The 19,542-nt window shown below is 38.5% G+C and overlaps 1 pseudogene; it reads left to right on the top strand.

Moving 5' to 3' along the window:
• Positions 1-455: 455 nt before the first annotated feature.
• Positions 456-19,542, top strand: part of LOC123241324 — a 56,044-nt pseudogene continuing 36,957 nt past the window's right edge.

Below are 19,542 nucleotides of genomic sequence, written 5' to 3'. Positions count from 1 at the left end.
ATAATAATATATATTTGGCTTTTAAGAAACATAGTTGATATAAGAAACAATAAATAGGAAGACAGAGAAACAAAGACTTCTATGAATAGATGCAAAATGAATTAAACAATACCAAGAAAACAACATACATGATGAGCACAATGATGTATAATAATTAAAAATGGGTTTGACAAATCTAAGAATTAAAAAAAAATTATTGAGGCCACCAATTATAAAATTAACTTTTACGTCACAAGGCTATTAGCAGCTTTAGTAGCTTTATTACAACAGGATAGAGATAGTAAAGAGAAAAATGTAGGAAGGTGATAGGGGAATTGTCTAACCCTACCACTCTAAGTCTGCTCCAAAGAAATCTAGCTTACTACCCGACAAAGTTCCAATCTCTGGCCAGAGGAGCAGGAGAGTCTCAGCCTTCAAAACAGAAATCCTCAAGTGTAGAAAATCCTCCAATACAGATGTCCTCCAATGCAGAAGAAGTGCCACGTAGAAGAATCCAACACAGAGACACCAACGCAGAGGTCCTTCCTCAGCAAGAGCCACCAGTGCAGCAGAAGCAGAAGAAGATCCTTAGTAAGAGCCACCAGCACAGTAGAAGCAGAAGTGACTCAGAATGTTCTTGGCTGGCTTTTATAAGCAGTTTTCTCTCCCTCACTTCCTGTCTCTCTGGTTTCTCCTTCCTTTCACTGTGGGCTCTTCTATCACATCTCAGGAACCAATCAAAGTCTCTCAATTTTGCCTAGCACTGCTCAGAGGGCAGTGTCTGTGGGATCCACCTCATCCTATGAGGGTGTGAACTCTTATCAAAAGGATTCACAAATTCCTGACTAAGTTAAAAGGGTGGGGTACTCCTTGGAGTTGATTAAATTAAGATAAAAAGTTCCCTTTAACAGAGGTAAATGAAAAAAAAGAACCCCCAAATAATCAAAATTGGATGTTATTAAATTATAAAGATCAAAGTTTGCCTAAAAGAACAAAGAGAAGTAGAAGTTATCTTTCTTTCTCTACCATGCAGAAATGGAGTTCTATAAATGTGGAACATTTTAAAAATTTGCTATTATTTGCAATATTTTGGTGAATTTCTTTATATTCTTTCTTTTTTACAATTTGTTATAAGGGATGGTTCTTTGGGAAGATGGAGAAGAGGTGAATACAAGAGGAAATCCAGGCAATGTAAAAATAGAATATATAAATAAAAATCCACATAAAAAGGAAAAAGACTTGAAACATGAAGATTCACTCAGAGTTAAAATGAGGGGTAGAACAAAATCTATTATGCTTTTGATGAACAAGAATCAAAGCAGGGGAGGAACTTTATACTTAGAAAAGGCCAACAGTAAGAGACAAACAGACAAACTATACTATGATTAAACAGAACAAAGACAGGGTATCAGATGCTCTCCTGCCCCAAGAGTCAACTGACACCATTCAAATAACATTCATCCTCACCTCCTTCCTCCTTAGATACTCAGCTCCTTGAAGGCAGGAAGCATATCTGCCTTATCATTGTATCCCCCACTCCCAGAGCCTAGCCCAAAGAATCTCACATAAGTGCTAAATAAATCTTGTTTTGTTAATTCTAAATGAGCAAATGAAGAGAATTACTTGATATTTCGTGTTTGGCTTTAGAGGTGTCAGTCCTTTGGTTGAAAAGATACTATAGCATTAGTAGTAAAAGCAGTAGTGAGAACAATAAATTATCACAATCACATGTATTCAATTTTATGTCTTTAACATTTATAGTGCAAGTTCCTTAAAGCAAATCTGTGAGGTGGATCTCCCCATACACCCTGGTAGCTCTATTTTCCTCCAACAAATATTATTTTTCTTTTTATAAACAATTACACATTATAAAAAATTTCCACATAAGTTTTCCGAAGTTACATGATCCAAATTGCCTCCCACCTTCCTTCTCTACCCCCTCCCAGAGTTGGCAAGTAATTCGATCTGGGTTATACATGTAGTACCATCTAGCAAATATTCTTAACAAAGAAGTTAAGGGGTGCTAGTTTCCTATCCCATTTGCCTCCCATTCTAATTCTGCAATCAAGGGTCAGACGATTCTTTAGGGGTCAGACTCAGCTCATACTGTGGGATGCAGAATTCACCTTTTGAAAAGGATCCAAATCCCTTCTATTCTTGCCTAGACCTGCTCTGGATGTGACTGATGCTTTTATAATCTGCAAGGGCACCCACCTCTTCAATTTAATAGAGCTCATGCTTTGTATTATCATAGATGAATCCCAAATGCTCTGATTGAATGACTGACAATAGCTTCATCTCATTAGCACTGAGACATCTCATTAGTCTGCTTCAATTAGAACCCTAATTACTTTTGGTGTTATTTTCACAATTAATGAGCTTTTTAAAAAAGAAGAAAATACTAAATAAATACAGTGATGGACTACCTTCACTGATCTCTTCAGTTCAATGGAGAAGTCATGCTAACCACAGATAAAGATCATGGTAATGGAGTTTTTGCTAAGCATATTTAATCATTGGAGTCAGCATGGCATATTGGATAGAGAGTAAACCTCAAAGCCAGGAAGATCTGGGGTTCAAGCCTATTTCTATCCTTTAAGCTCTCAGTGCTCTAGATGACTGTATGACTAAATTCAAGATAAGTTAACTCCTGGATGAGGGTATTCTTTCAGATCAGCAGCTATACCATGGAAATCAGAGGTCCAATTCCTCTCCCTTTCCTTATATTTAATCACAGAAACCTGGCTTAATCTTTTAATACTTGACATTGGGCAAGTGAGTCAGTTCACCCATCTGGGTTTCCATTTCCTCATGTCTAAAATGATGAGCTGAGTCTTCTCAGATCTTTTCTAAAGGTCCTATATGTTTCTATAATGCTGTTATTGTCTATCTAATATTAATGTACTGGGCACCACTGGGGGCTGGTATGGAACATTTTAATCTCAGGGTTGATATTTGTAAAGGTATCTCACACAAGGTAAACTCAATACTACATACAGGTTTAGGAACCTATAGATATAAATAAAACATCATAAGGGAATGGGAAGACCTGGAACCAGAAAACCCACATTCATATCTTGAAACTTACTAGCCATGTGACCCTAGACAAATTAACCAACCTTTTTGAGCCTTAATTTCCCCATTTGTAAAATGGAGATAATTGCATTACATACTTCACTGAATTGTAAGAAGAGTCCTTTATAAAGTACTGCATATACATGAGTTGTACCTATTGATTTGCAAAATGGAAAAACTCATGCTTAAGGATTTTACAGCTAGAATATGTCAAGGAGTTCATGTTAACACCAACAACTGGAAAGGGTTATATCACACCCTCATTCTTTCAGACAATCCAAGTGCTAAGAACTAGAACACAACACATTTGTGAGATTGCTATTTTACTGAAGCAAGTCCAAGATGATGTTGTGATGAGAGTTGGTAGTCAGCACAGAGAATATAAAAGGGAAGTTACAGGGTAAGCATTTATAGAATGAAATCATAGCAGTGCAAAGGTGGAAAGACCCACAGAGGTCACCTTAGTCTTATTCGGATAGGAATCCCCTCTCCATATCTCCTGACAAGTCATTATCTATTTCAGATTTTAAAACCTGGCAATGAATAAATCTCTACCTCCCAAGGCAGTTTACTCTAGTATTAGATTACTCTACTTAGACACAGAGAGGTATTTTTCAACTCAATAAAAGGAAAAACTTCTATCACTGTCCTGCTCCTGCACTCTAGGAGTAAAGAGAACGAGGCTAATGCCCTTTCCATGTGACAGCAGTTGTAGAAAGACTAGATTAGCTATCAGAAATTCTGACTTCAAATCCTAGCTCTGTCAGTTATTCTGTGTGACTTTATGGGATTTATTTAGTCTCTTTCAAACTTAGTTTCCTTATCTGTAGCATGAGGGGTCCATTGGGCAAGATGAATCTTCAAATTCTTTCGAGTTTTAAAACTATATTCCTTGTGAATCCTACTTCTGAAATAGGTAAACTGCCAACAGAGAGTAATATTCACAATGAGGGCACACTCCCAAGTGACAGGAATGATACAGGGTACCTGGGGATCTGCACAAGGGATGTGAGATTAAGTGAAACACACTAGTTGTTAAAATGACAGTTGCTAGTTATACTGGTCACTAGCCTTGCCAGGGAAACTCAGGTTTAGGAAGATATCTAACAGTGGGCTCTTTACTTGGGGTAGAGGAAGACAACAGGAAGTAGGTAAAACAGTTTAATGTGATAAATTAAGGAAAGGAGATGAGGGAGAGAGAGACAAACTACACTTAACACCTTTGGGATAAACTCAGGGTTAGAGGTCTGGGAAATCCCTTCACTAACACTATGGGGCAGGCAGCCAGGATACAAGGGAAGAATGAGTTCTCATGCAGATGTCTTTGATATATTGCTCAGATGTATCAGCTGGTCCAGGATCACAGGTAAACTGCCTAATAAATCCACAGGGAAGACAAGGAGAAAGATGTATCTTGTTTGTCCACCAAACAAGACAGCTAATCTCAACATGCTCTTCTTGCACTTGATAGATGGAAATGATGTTTTGCAAATGTTTCCCAAGGCACAGTGATAACTCAAAAAATCCATAGGCTCTCTTGTCAGTGGACACTAAACTCCAACAAATTCCACCAATCCCCCAACTGCCATATATAGAGAGTCCTCTGTGTCCAGTCCCTTGCTGCATTCTAGGTTGGAATTTTTAGCTCCTGCCAGCCTGCCTATTTCCCTATTACAGTTCTTTAAGCCAGTTCTCATGTAGTAAAGTTTTAGGACCCCTCAACACTCTGGTATTCCCCCTGTTGACACTATTTTTTTTTTAAATTTTAAACCCTTAACTTCTGTGTATTGACTTATAGGTGGAAGATTGGTAAGGGTAGGCAATGGGGGTCAAGTGACTTTCCCAGGGTCACACAGCTGGGAAGTGTCTGAGGTCAGATTTGAACCTAGGACCTCCTGTCTCTAGGCCTGGCTCTCAATCCACTGAGCTACCCAGCTGCCCCCTGTTGACACTATTTTTTGACAAGAATGCTATCTATGCCTTCATACAATCCATTTATAAAAGTGTTGAATAGAGGAAGGTCAAGGACAAATTTCTGGAGCATTTCACCAAAGACTGCCTTTAAGGCTAAAATTGGACCTGTTATAGATAACTTCTGGAAAAAGATGGAGAACAGCTTGAGTGACAGATTATCAGCTATAGAACTTGGAATTTACCCAGATGGCATGAGCTAAGGGCAAAAGACAGTCGGGACCACCTCTATAAAAGCCCAGGAGCTCAGCCATTCTTGATCTCAGTCTAGAGAAGGGAATTTCTGGGAGGAGTGAGTGGCGGCGATGGGTGGGTCCAATCGACCTGCAGATCCAGCATCAATACCTCAAAGGTATCCATAATACTTCCTTTTAAGTCTCCAAAACAGTCAGTCTGTTTCTTTAGTGCCATCAGAATATTTTTTTTCACCATGCTATATTTCTTATTTTTGAGAATGGGTCCTTCTCTGCTTCTTTATGACCACAATTAGGTATCACTCCATTTTGTAAGCAAAAAGATCTAAGTCTTCAAATACCATTTTAAAGTTTGAAAATTACTGTGCAAATGTTATTTCATTTGATCCTCAAAATAATCCTTTGATAGAGATGCTGTTGTTATTCCTATTTTATAGATGAAGAAACTGAGCCCCCAAATCCTTACCTTATCTTAGAATCAATACTAAGTATCAGTCCTTAGGGCAGAAGAGTGGTAAGGGCTAGGCAAATGGGATTAAGTGATTTGCCCAGGATTTCAGATTTAGGAAGTGTTGGAGACCAGATTTGATCCAAGGACCCCCATCTCTTTCTAAGACCTCCTGTCTGAGAATCAGTTCCAAGTATCTAAGTATCCTTATTATTAATATATTATATATAAATTTATTTTACATACTTGTATATTATTATTTACAGATAATAATATATAACAATACTTATTATAATAATATATAACAATGCTTATTATATTCTAAGTATCAATTCCAAGGCAGAAGAGTGGTAAGGAGTAGGCAATGGGGGTTAAGTGTCTGGGGTGAAATTTGATGCCAAGACCTCCTGTTTCCAGGCCTGAGTCTCTATTCACTAAGCCACCTAGCTATCCCACCAAGCGATTTTCTCATAGTCATTGAATTAGAAAAAGACCATACCTCAAATCAATCTTCATGACTCCAAGCTCAGTGCTCTATACCACCTAGCTCTATCATAGATCATTTTCTCTCCCAAATGGTCTGAAATCCCTTCTGAAAGCTTTCTCCATATACACAGTTTAGCAGTAGATATTAAAACAAAGTTATTCTTCTACTCCTATTAGGCATTAAAATGTTTATCCATAATAGTGTCAATTTCCCATACTCTTTGACAATGAACAGAAATCTAAACAAAAACACATTTTTCTATACCTTTCACGAATAACTGCTCCTTATGAAAAAGAACCAGAGAGAAAGTATCTTATGCTGCCTTGTTGACCATTAAAAATAAAACCAAAAATATTTTGTCATCTCCAGGCCTAAACCATTTCTTACGATCTCCAAGATCTTTCAAAGATGAACAACAGTAGGTCATTTGTTATATTCACAATTTCTTACAGGATCTGGTAACCTGAACTCAAAACATGAGTTTTGAGGCATATCCAATTATTTATCTCGTTTCAATTCATGACTAACAACTTTTGTCCTCTCATTCTCAATCTGAAGATTATTATAAGCATTGACTTAATACCTTCCAAAGGAGAGAGTGTTTTAATTTTAAAGGACCAGATTTGGGGGCAGAAATATTGCTAGTGAAAAAGGGTGATTCATGAAGTTACTGTGACTTATGGGAAATTTCTCTTAAGAACATCCAGCTCCCTTTACATACCAAACCACCTTTTGATTTTTAATTTGTCCTGTAAATGAATAGTGACCTTATTCAGAAGGAGTGAGTGTCTTGTGCAAATAAGTGAAACCAATTCTCATTCCAGAATATAGGGTTATGGGATTTAAAGCAAGAAGGAATCTTGAAGATTATCCAGCCTGACCCCCTCCTTTCACAGATAAGGAAACTGAAATATAGCTTCTCATTCTATTCCAGTTAATTCAGTTCTCATTATTCAAAACCATGAAAGGACACATCCACCAATTGCTGCCTTTTACAATTTTATCCTCCCCAGAGAGTTCTACATTGTTTCTTATATTCATGTTTTTGATTGAAACCTTTATCAGAGACAGCACTGTCTACTTCTGCTGGTACCTGCTGCCTATTCACCATCTCTCAGCATGTGCATATATACACTTATATGCCCATACACACATAAATACATGCTTTGTTCTTGTTTGCCTGTTACATATAACTTGCTTTTATACACTATGTATATGAATATGTCAATATACAGATATAGCTCTATATTTTTAAATATAGGAATAGATCTATATAGAGATATCCATATATCTGTAAAAGCAAAGTATATAGAACAGGCAATCAAAAAAAGAGTTGTGTAAGAAACTGAACTACCATTTTAAAAATAAGTTTTTAATTGTATTGTGAATTGAATCAACAGATGCCAAGTTTCAGTATCCAAAAACACCCCATCTCTTGGCCCTGGGCATTTTCTCTGGTTGTTCCCCATGCCTAGAATGCTCTCTCTCTCTTCATCTGCATCTTCTGGCTTCCCTGGCTTCCTTCAAGTCCCAGCTAATTACCTTCTAAAGGAAACTAAACTCTCTTAATTTTAGTGCCTTCCATCTATCATTTCCTATTTATCTTGCATATAGTGCATTTGTACAAAGTTGTTTGTCTATTCTCTCTTCCATTTGATTATTAATTCTTCTAGGCAAGGACTATCTTTTGCTTTTCTTGGTATCTGCCATGTATAGTACCATATCTGACATATAGTATTTTATTAATAAATATTTATTGATCCTCCTCATTTTACAGATGAAGAAATGGAGGCTTGAAAGTTGTGGCTTGATTGAGGCTATGAAAAGTAAATTATAGAATTGGAATTTGAACTCAGGTCCTCCGATTGTAAAACTGGAATTCTTTACATTGTACTATGTTGTTCTTCTCTGGAGATATATGCCCAAGATAGTCGAGAGCCCTATCATGCCATGTCAATAAATATGTTCTTATATACCCTGTAGCACAGAGTCACTGATCTTTCCTACTTGTCTTGTCTTCCATTGTTATTAGATGGCTTCCTTCCTCAGAAACACCTATAGAGTCCTATCACTGTTCATAGGATAACAAGCAGCTGCCTCCTCAGAGAGTTCAGCTCTACTAACTTCAAGAAAAGTGTCATACTTATCTCAAAATGTCTATGTCCAATGGTCTCCCTTCCCTTATTTGTCTGTGTCACATTCTCCCACATTTCAATTTGATAACTTCACCCCTCCACTCTAGCCTTTTCAGATTCTTTTTCTTCTTGTTTTCTTTTTGAAGCACTTATTCCTTTTTTTTAAGGACTTCTTACTTTATGCCTGAGTAAACAATTTTAAGGCAGAAGGGCAAGGACTAGGAAAATGGGTTATGTGACAAGGTTACACGGTTAGGAAGTATCTGAGATTACATTTGAACCCAAGTCCTCCTGACTACAGGCCTGACTCTCTATTCACTGTACCACCTAGCTCCCCTCCCTTCTTTCTTTTTTCTAGGACTTCTTCATTCTCTCTGACAAGTTAAGGATCTTCCCGATTTCACTTTCACCTATTTCTGTAGGAGAAAGGCCACCATGTCTTTTTGTGCTTATATAATAATACTTGTCACTGGCAGATATAAAAACATGGCATGCTCTTGGCAAGTCACTTCAAAGTCTCCCACGCTCTTGATAATTGCTAGAAGGGAAACCCTTGGTATTCTGTTGTTAACCTTCATGGTACAGCATCATGACAAATTGCCTCTTTGGTAGGTTTGTTCATTTGCTGCACCAAAATCTCATTTTCTGAGGCTTTTGAGGAGCTTCATTTTTATCATGATAAGATATTATTAAACCTTACCTTCTTTTGACTGAATAAGGGCTTGGGAAAAATCCATAATTACCAGACAGAAAATACTCTCACTGATTATCTGTAGACATTTCTTCTTCAGACAGAAGAGATCTTGGCCACTCAAGAGCTCTCATAGCACCAGATGCGAAAATGTATTTTGAGTAGCCCCAGAGGAAAGAACCAGAAGCACTGGATAAGGGATTTAGAGAACCACATTGGGCTTGATCTAAGGAAGAACTTCCTAAAAATTAGAGGTACCCAATATATGATTAGTCTGCTACACTAAATACCAAGCTTCATGCCACTAATTGTTCCAGTGAATCCTAGGTGGCTGACACTGATATAGTAGGTCTAATTTTTGTATGGGTGATGAATTGGACTGGATGGGTTTCTAAGTTAATAAATAGCTCATGCTTATGTGACATTTTAAATTTTGCAGTATACTTTGTATACATTTGGGCAAATAGATGGCACAGCGGATAGAATGTCATGCCTGGAGTCAGGAAGGCTCATCTTCATGATTTAAATCTGGTCTCAGACACTTACTAGCTGTGTGACCCTGGACAAGTCATTTAATCCTATTTGTCTCAGTTTTCTCTTCTGCAAAATAAGCTGGAGAAGGAAATGGCAAAGCACTCCAGAATCTGTGGAGAAAACCCCCAAATAGGGTCATGAAGAGCTGGGCCCAACTGAAATGACTGAATAAAATTGCATTTCTTGTTTCACTTGATCCCTACAATAACCCATTGAAATAGATTATCCTGATTATAGATGAGGAAATTTATCTCAGTATCTAAGAGATTAAATGATTTACCCAAAGTCATATAGGGAGTAAGTAGCTAAGGTGAGATTCAAATCTTAAGTCTTCCTGAATCCAAGTCCAATGTGTTATCTGCTTTGCCACACTGTCTCTGAGTTCTCTTCCAGCTCCAATATTCTATGATTCTCTGAATACTGGGGCCAAGAGCTTCTGACGTGGCCCAAAGCAACCAATAGGAACTACCTCAATAAGAAACAATACTCCTACATAGCAACTTGTGGGGTAATATTTCCCAAGAAGTTACTTTACTTGGGACTGATTGGATACATGAAAAGACTCTCCCTCCCATCTTCTCATGCTGCCCCAAATTAGCAGTGTTCTCTACTGATATGTATCTATAGGAGAACCAGGAGAACACTTTACACAATAGCATTATAAAGACATACACCTTTGAAAAACTTTAAGAATTCTGATCAATACTTTGATCAACTGGGATTCCAGATGAAACATGTGACCCACCTTCTGACAGAGAAGTGATGGGCTCCCACTAAAGAATGAGCCGGATACATTTTGGCCATGGTCAGAGTGGGAATGTATTTTGCTTGATTGTGAATATTTAATACAAGGGCTTAAAATTTTTTTTTCTTTCAGATTGTGGGGTGAAATGGGTAAATAAACACAAACACATTGGGGTTCTTTTGGGGGGAAAGGGATGAAGGAAGAAATGAAGGGTGAAGATGTACAACTATCTTAAACAAATACAAAAGGGGCTGTGACAATGTGAGTGAGTGGCAGTTGGAATCCAACTGCCACTTAGACTAAATCAGCCAGGGATATCTTACTTCTACAGGGAAAGACACAACAGGAATAAAGAACACTTTTTAATAATGACTTTAAAGGGTAAGGGCAGTAGAGAGAGGTCACCCTAACCTAGTTATCTAAGGACAAACTCAGGAACTGGGAGTTGGGTCAGGATCTACACCAGTGGTTCCCAAACTTTTTTGGCCTATGGCAGTGCCCCCTTTCCAGAAAAAAAATATTACTTAGCCCCCTGGAAATTAATTTTTAAAAAATTTTAATAGCAATTAATAGGAAAGATAAATGCACCTGTGGCCATCACCACTTCCCTGGATTGCTGCAGCACTCACCAGGGGGTGGTAGCGCCCACTTTGGGAATCACTGATCTACACTATTTTAACCCAAATGACTTAACTAAACTAAGGTCTAAACTGAACTAAATCTCTAACTAGAATAACAAAGGGCTTGAGAGGTGGTATTCTCACTACACTTGTCCACGGTGCTCCAAGATGTCACAGATGTCACAGGAAACCAGGATCAAGTTTTTTCCACAGCCAGTTAATCCTCAAAAAAGCTCTAGGGAGTAAGGTAGATAAATCTACTGTCCACCAATAGATATCCAAGGCCATGATAGTTGATTGAAGTATCTTCTTCTCAGTGATATTCCACTCTGTCTGCTCCCTGGATATTTGGCAAAGCTGGACCACACAGCCAAAACCTCCTTCCTTCAGCTTAGCCAAATCACACTCTCTCTTCAAACCCTGGCTTCATTCCATTATGAAATGTCCATGAAGTCCAAGGTTTCTTCAAGCTGTCATCTATAATTCTTCCTCATAACAGGGGAGATGGGAGGGAGGGGCTATTAAAGAGTGGGCAGGCAGAAAAAGAAAAGCATTATTTTAAACTACACAGGAGAAAACAAGAGGAAGACCAGAAAGAATAAGAGAATCAGTATAGCATTGAAAGTTACATATTAAATTGATTTTTAAAATTAATTGTTTGTTGCATTAAAATACCCAGTTAACTCTACACCTAACTCCTCTCCCTCCTCCCCATTTAAAAAAGGTGTCATTTGACCTAAGGTCTGTGTAGCTCCTAGCTTAATTTTCAATTGTTAGACTACTTCTAGTTGCCATCTGTTTATATGTTACTCTTTCATCAAAATTGTCAAGGACTTTCAAAGTCTTGAATCCCTCTAGTTACTCAGTTCCAAAATTCTTGTTTTCCCATGCAAACAAGTGGGAGAAGATAAAAAAAATAAAATAAAACTAACTGAAAGGGAAAGGTCATTTGCTTTGCTCTAGTTTCTCTAATCCTAGCCTTTCATATGTATATGCATGGCTGGCAAATCTTGCCAGTCTTTGAGCCTGCCTTCCAATGGTATTTCTATTTCTAAATTACTAAAGACTGATTGTGATTATACATAGTGCTTTTCTTCTTGACAGCTTCTGGGGACATTGTTTTGTATTTCTCCAGAGAGGGGGAGAAAGTAAAAGGAGCTTGAGGCAGCCCCAGAACAAGAAGTTTTTGTGCCCTAGGCAAAGTTTGAAAAATTTCCCCACCCACCTTGCAATCAGAAATTGTACCTCCTGTGGATTCCTGCCATATGCCATTCTCACCTCCCTCCTCCTTTGAGCTTTAACTGGCATATATGTAACTTGACTTGGTGGCACAGAGAACAAATATCACAACATAAATATCAGCATGCCTTTGGAAATGGAATTTTCTGTCACTGAAAATATGTGCTTCTGTAAAAAGTCATACTAAATCCATGTTGGTGAACCTATGGCACACGTGCTCCCCTCCCCTCTGCACAGCACCTGAGGGCATTTCTCCCATCACTTGCCCTTCTTCCAAGCTCACATACCATGTAAGGGAAAAGTTTCACCATCACTGTATTAAATCATGTGTCTCCTTGTATCATCTTGTGTGTTATACCTTCAAAGGCTATCTCCCTTGACCATCCCAAAGTCCAGTTCTGGCATGAAGGCAGATTTGGATCTGTTAGGAAACTGGGTCCATTAACAGATAATGATAACTTAAGGTGAAATTCAACTTACATCAACAAACATTGATGAGGTGGGGGAAGAGAGAGGAAGGAACAAGAATGTATTCAGTATCTACCACGTGCCTGAAGCTATGCTAAGCATTTTGCAGAAATTTTCTGTTTGTTCCTAACAAAAATCTGTGAAATGAGTGCTGTTATGATCTATATTTCTACAGTTGAGAAAACAAAAGCAGATAAAGGAAAAATGACACACCGGGTTCCCCAGCTACTAAATATGGGAGACTGAATTTGAGTCCAGACTCAGCATTTGATCCACTGTCCACTTTGTTCTTTCTATATTAATAATAATATTTATAGAGGGAGCTAGGCAGCATAGCAGATAGGGTGCTAGGACTGGATTCAGGAAGACTCATCTTTCCGAGTCCAAATGTGGCCTGACACTTACTGGCTGTGTCACTTAACCCTTGCCTCAGTTTCCCTACTCCCTAAACTCAGGCATTCCCTTACTTCTCCAACCACCTCAATTTACCACCTTCACCATTGTACCTTCCTTATCCACTTTACTGCCTTAGGGATCCACAAACCCTATCCACAGTGCCTTATCCCCTATTCACACTACCTTTAGTCCCTTACCTGCTTTATCCCCTATTACAACCTTACCTCTGCCTTAATTTCCCTATTACCTCTAGCCTATTCCCTTATTACAACCAGTTTATTACCCTACTAGATTAATTCCCTTATTACATTATCTATAAAATGAACAGGAGAAGGAAATGGCAAGCTACTCCAATATCTTTGCCAAGAAAATCCTAAATGGGATCACAAAGCATCAGATCTGACTGAAAAATGACTGGACAGCAATAACAACTGTGGCAGACACTGTGCTAAGTGCTTTACAATTATTGTCTCATTTCTCAAAGGATTTGATGCTATAGATACAAAGTTAAGTAGAATATCTTCAAGAAACCAAGTGTTTGGGTGGAGAGAAGGAAGGAAAAAGTTTTCCTGGAAAAGACTTTTGAAATCGTTCTATATTTTGGAAGTTAAGTTGGACTGGGATGCACAGGAGGAAAAAGTCTCTCCATCAGGAGATTTTTTTAATTAGGAAATCTCACTTATTTATTTAGAAAACCCTTACTTTCTGTCTTAGAATTGATATTAAGTATTGTTCCCAAGGCAGAAGAGAAGTAAAGACTGGGCAATTGTTAAGTGACTTGCTCAGGGTCACACAGATAGGAAGTGTCTGAGGCCAGATTTGAACCCAGGATCTCCCATCTTCAGGTCTGACTCTAATCACTGAGCCACCCAGCTGCTCCTGAAGACATCTCATTTAGAGTATGGAAATAGCAGTTACTATAAGAATAAGAGATACAGGAATCCAGAGTCCATAATGAGCCTCAGAGCTGGAAGGATGAAGATAATTCTAGAATTGCAGTTGAATGCAGAAGAAGGGAATGCTATAAACCTCCAAGTGGAAAGTGATCTCTAACCTTCATCTACTTACCAGGGCTACCAACATATTTTGATCATGAGCCATCTCTGGTTTTGTTTCTGTCTTTGTACTTAGTCTTCTTGCTTTTAGGCAAAGGAGTATTGGAGGTGATTCTGACCTTCTGTGCTTCAAAAAGCTTGAATGATTAGCAAACTAAAAGAGATTTAGGAACTGGAGTCCATACTGGATTTTATGGCCAGCCCAGACAATGAGGAGTAAAATCCCAAGCCTATATGATCCAGTTAAATCAACAAGCATTTATTAACTGCTTAAGATATACCTGTCACTGGGCTAAACACTGGGGATAAAAAAGGGGGGGGGAATAAAAACAAAAACAGTGCCTACTTCTCAAAGACCTCATAATCTAATGGTGGAGACAACACACAAATAACTGTATAGCAAAAAAGAGATATTCAGGTTAAATCAGAGGGAAGGTACCATCATCAAGAGGAATCAGGAAGACCTTTCTGCAGAAGGGCAGAATTTAGTTGAGACCTGAAGGAATCCAGGAAAGCTGGGAGGCAGAGAAGAGGAGATAAAGAATACCAGGTGTGAGGGACAGCCAGTGAAAACACAGCCATAAGTTGGAGCATCTTGAATGAGGAACAGCAACAAGGTCAATTTTGCTGTATCAAAGAGTTTGTGGGAACAAGATGTAAAAAGGCTGAAGTAATAGGAAGGGATTTAAAAATTAAGCAGAGGATTTTATAGCTGAACCTGAATTAGGCAACTGAGAGAGCTCTAGCAATTCATCCAGTGGCTCTGCCAAACTCAGAACTTGATGAGGGCAAACACTATGTAGAAATTTCTTTAAGTTTAAGGGACCAGATACTATAAAGGAGATGTTTGTTTTTTATATTTCTACTTTATTTTCTCAGTAAATATCTCACTCTAAAAGAAAAAAAAAGCTTCAGTAAATATACTGCATACTTATCCTGGTCAAGGGACAGCCAGTGAAAACTTAACAGCTAAATTATGAATTCCTCTCTGACTTTTTGGTTAATTGACAGTGAACACTTCAAATGGGGAAAGATACTTTCGTTTCAAAATTAGTGGAAAAGGAAAGCAGAGCCGATGGAGTAGCAAATTGATCTCTGAGGTCCTTTCTCAACCTAACATATTAGAAGATACATTTAATCTTGCTTTTAAAGAAGTCTAGAGAGAAGTATCTTAATAAAATGGCAAAAGAATTTTTCAGATTTAAACTAGTGAATTGAAATTTGTGGAAATTCAATATGAACTTGGTCAGCATGTGAATTTATGTGTTCTTTATCTGCAAAGCTCATATCTGAAGCCATTAGATGGCATTGTGAATAGAGGACAAGATTTAGAAGCAGGAAGATATGAGTTCAAATCTTGCCTTGAGCATTTAACTAATTTGATCCTGGGGAAACAATTTAACCTCCCCCGTGCCTCAGTTTCCTCATCTATAAAATGGGAATAATAATTGTACCTACCTTATAGTATTGCTGCATTTTTGTAACTGTGTTAGAGAATTGCCCAGAGCTTTGAGAGGTTGGGTGGCTTCTCTAAGGTCACACAGCCTGTATATATTAGAAGTGAGACTTGAACCCAGGTCTTCCTGGCTTTGATGCCTATTCTTTAACCCATTACTTAATCTTATACACATATGTTTATATGCATATAGACAAACATGTATTTTGCAAAGAGGGAGTGTGAAGTGAAATAGCAAATCTGGTTCTGAGAAACATTTGCTAGCAGTTATTTTTCTAACAGTAATTCAGTTAGAAGCTTTTGTAACTGACATATTCTAACCTTGACCAACTGCAGCACTCTACCAGTAATTATATGTTTATACACTTGAATGGAATCTCAGCCCTCTAGTCTTGGTGACTTTTCCTATTGAACACATAGAGTCTTCTATTATTTAGTGGGACAAGAAGGCTTCTGTTCTAATTAGCGCTGAGTGGCTTTGTAGGAGAGTAACTCTTTTGTTCCTTTCCTGCCTTCCCCAGGTTGTTGAATTCTTGTTGATGGAAGAAGCCAACGGGTTCACTTCTCACTCCTCCAGAAGAAGATCCCTGCATGACTCTGGTCAGACTCACTGCCCTTGAGCAGGCATCATAGGTAACTTCCAGAACTTCTGTAGAGAAGGAAAAGTTGTTCATGAAAATGGAACTGCCTACATCCATTCTACACCAAGAGAAAAAGAGAAGGACCAGCCTCATTACAGGTAAGAGTGACTGCTTCTGAAGTATAATTTGAGGAGTGTTCCATGCCCCCAAATACCCTGGCAAAGGTTACATTAATAGACACCTGGCATTTTCCAAGGAAGTAGTGTCTGTGGCATAAAAAGAGTCAGCTTTTTGAATCAGAAATCTGGGGTTGAGCCCAATCTGTCACGCTCTATCTATGACCTGTGGATGAGTCATTTACTAGCTAGTGGATCTCTTAAGACCTCTAGATGAAAGAAGATTGAGCCTCACTTTTCTCATCTGTGAAAGGGAAACCATAATATTTATACTAACTACCATTAAGAGCTGTGAGAATCAAATGAGGTCAAGAATATGAAAACACTTACAGGAACTCATGCACAGTGAAGTAAGCAATATACACTATGAATGTAAGCAATATACAAAGGAAGAAAATATGTACTATGACTTTAACAACATAAATGGAAAGAACAATGACAAAAAGAAACTGGATGTTGCTTAATGATGACCAAGCTTGGCTTCCTTCATGACCCTTATTTCTTTGCAGAGATGGATAAATATTGCATATACCATCAAATTCAGTTAACATGTTGATTAGCATTCCTGAATTGTTTTTTACCCCATTTTTTATTCTTTCATAAGTGATAACTCAATGAATTGGTTTGAGGGAAGTTAAAATTAGGAACCATGGTGTTATAAAAACAAAAGGTAGCAATAATTTTTTAAAATTAATTAATGAATTAATTTAGAATATTTTTCCATGATCACATAATTCATATTCTTTCCTTCCCCTCCTTCTTACCCCTCCCTGAGCCGATAAGCAATTCCACTGGGCTATACATGTATCATTGTTCAAAACCTATTTCCATATTAATAATATTTGCAATAGAGTGATCATTTATAGTCAAAATCCCCAATCATATACCCATCGAACCACGTGATCAATCATATGTTTTTCTTCTGCATTTCTACTCCCAATGTTCTTTCTCTGGATGTGGATGGTGTTCTTATAAATCCCTCTGGATTATCCTGGATCATTGCAAGCAATAATTTTTTTAATGGGAAAGCTTTACAGAATGAGTATTTATTCAGTACTATGTTTAAAGCACTATAGTTGATGAACAGAGATGTTCTCCCTGTTCTCCATCTTTTGCTGCCATTCTTCCCCTCCTTCCCCTCTGCTCTTTCTCACCATTGCACATATAAGAGATCTAAGTCTGAAAACTTTGTCTCACTGGAGTCACTACTCCCCTCTGTTGTTTTTTTTTTCTCTCCCTTCTTTCACTCTAGTATCCCCTAATTATCACCTATCTCCTGGCTGAACTTTAAGGTCTCTGGCATGCATGATCTCCAGCTGGCACTGTCATTCTAAGTCAGCAGTGAGGAAAGGAAAATCTCAACACTGGTTAGACCTACCATAGGAGAGAGATAGAAACCTCTTTGAGGAGGCAACTCCTATCAATCTAAGTTTATCATTTCTCTGCAACTTAGTTTGAGAGTTGCTTGGAGCACATAGAGATTCAAGATTTGCCCTGTTCCACACAGCCATTTTGTGTCAACTTTAAGACCTGAATTCAGGTCTTTGGGGGAGGAGCTAGAAGGAGAAGGGACTCCATGGCATTACTTAAGCATGTCATGTTGCTGGCCGCCTTTTCACCAGCTCATGAAACATTTTTTTCTTTTTTCCTTCTTTTTTTACTTTACATGAAACATTTTTAACCTTTTTTCTTCTAAGGAAGAACCTCCATCACTGACTACTGTTAAGGGAGAAACCAGGGAAAGGTGCCTTAAATAGTAAATATGGGTCCAGGTGGGTGTGTGGGAGACAGGAATAACAGGAAGGGGCCCAACAAGTAGGGAGACGGGGTTATAACGGCTGTTTGGATGTCTGTAACAGAAATGGCTGTTGGCCTCCAACTGCCACCCAGCATCGACAAGACAGAGCCTATGGAAGCTGATAAGTAAAGGCAAGAGTTTAATAACACATTTTAATCAGGGACAAACTAAGGTAAAGGATGGGAATAGGGTTTTTCTACACTAACAGACTACTGGCAAACCACAGGGTCAAGGGAAAGGGACTTAACTACACTCTTCTAAGATCTAAGAAAGACAGGGCCCAAAGAAAGCAGTACTGGAGTCACAAGGGGAAAGTTCCTCCCAAGCTGGTTCCAGCCAGGTTTGGTCAGCTTAGCTAAGGACCAAAAGATGGCTTTACTTGGGATCTCACGGCTAATCCAGGGATAGTTTCAGGATGCCAGGAGTTAACTCCACCAGAACAGATGATCCAAGGTATCCAGGTAGGGAGAGAAAGTTTGCAAAGCTGTCCACCAGATCACAAACCACTTCCCTACTTGGTGCAGCTCTGCAGGTCTGATGTCCTCTGCTGTAAGCCTTCAGCACTCTCCAGGATCCCAGGGAATCTGGATACAACTCCCCTAGCTCTGAGATCTCCCAGAATCAGCCACAGTTTTTGTCCCAACCCCCACGGAGTCTCTCTCAGGCACAAGTCACTTCCTCCTTCCTCTGTATTCCATTCAGAATGTCCATGACATCCAGCTAAGGCTTTTCCTAGCCTGCTTACACACCTACTTTTAAACTTATGCCTATTACACTACCCAAGGGGTGGCCAGAAGAGAAGAGAAACATAACTACTCTTTCCACTTGGATAAGCTGGGAGTCACCAACTATAGTCTTTCAAGTGAGATGGAGGATTACTAGTCTTATCTGCAGACATATCTCAGAGAAATATTGTGGATTTGGTTCCAGACCACTGCAATAAAGTGAACATTACAATAAAGCAAGTATCGCAAAATGTCTGGATTGCCAGTGCATTTAAACATGTTTATGCTATATTGCAGTCTATTAAGTGTGCAATAATATGGTGTTTAAAAACAACCATGTATATACTTTCATTTAAAAATTCAGATTCAATTGTTTTTAGGCATGTGCAATTCTTCATGACCCCATTTGGGGTTTTCTTGGCAAAGATACAGGAGTGTTTTGCTATGTCCTTCTCTAGCTCATTTTACAGACGAGAAAACTGAGGCAAACAAGTTTAAGAGACTTGCCCAGGATTACTCAGCTAGTAAATGTCTGAGGCTGGATTTGAACGCAGGAAAATGAGTCTTCCTGGTTCCAAGCCCAGCACTCTAACCTAATAGAGTGCCACCTGTCCTAATTACTTTATTACCAAAACTGCTAACAATCATCTGAGCCTTCAGTGGGGAATCTTTTTGCAGGTGGAAGGTCTTGCCTTAATGTTGTGGCTGCTGACTGATCATGGTGGTAGTTGCTGAAGGTTGCAGTAGCTGTGGAAATTTCTTAAATTAA

This window comes from Gracilinanus agilis, chromosome 3, assembly GCF_016433145.1.
Source record: "Gracilinanus agilis isolate LMUSP501 chromosome 3, AgileGrace, whole genome shotgun sequence".
In the NCBI taxonomy this organism is placed as follows: domain Eukaryota; kingdom Metazoa; phylum Chordata; class Mammalia; order Didelphimorphia; family Didelphidae; genus Gracilinanus; species Gracilinanus agilis.
Note: the sequence above shows the minus strand (reverse complement) of the source record. Positions and strands in the feature narration are given on the sequence as shown.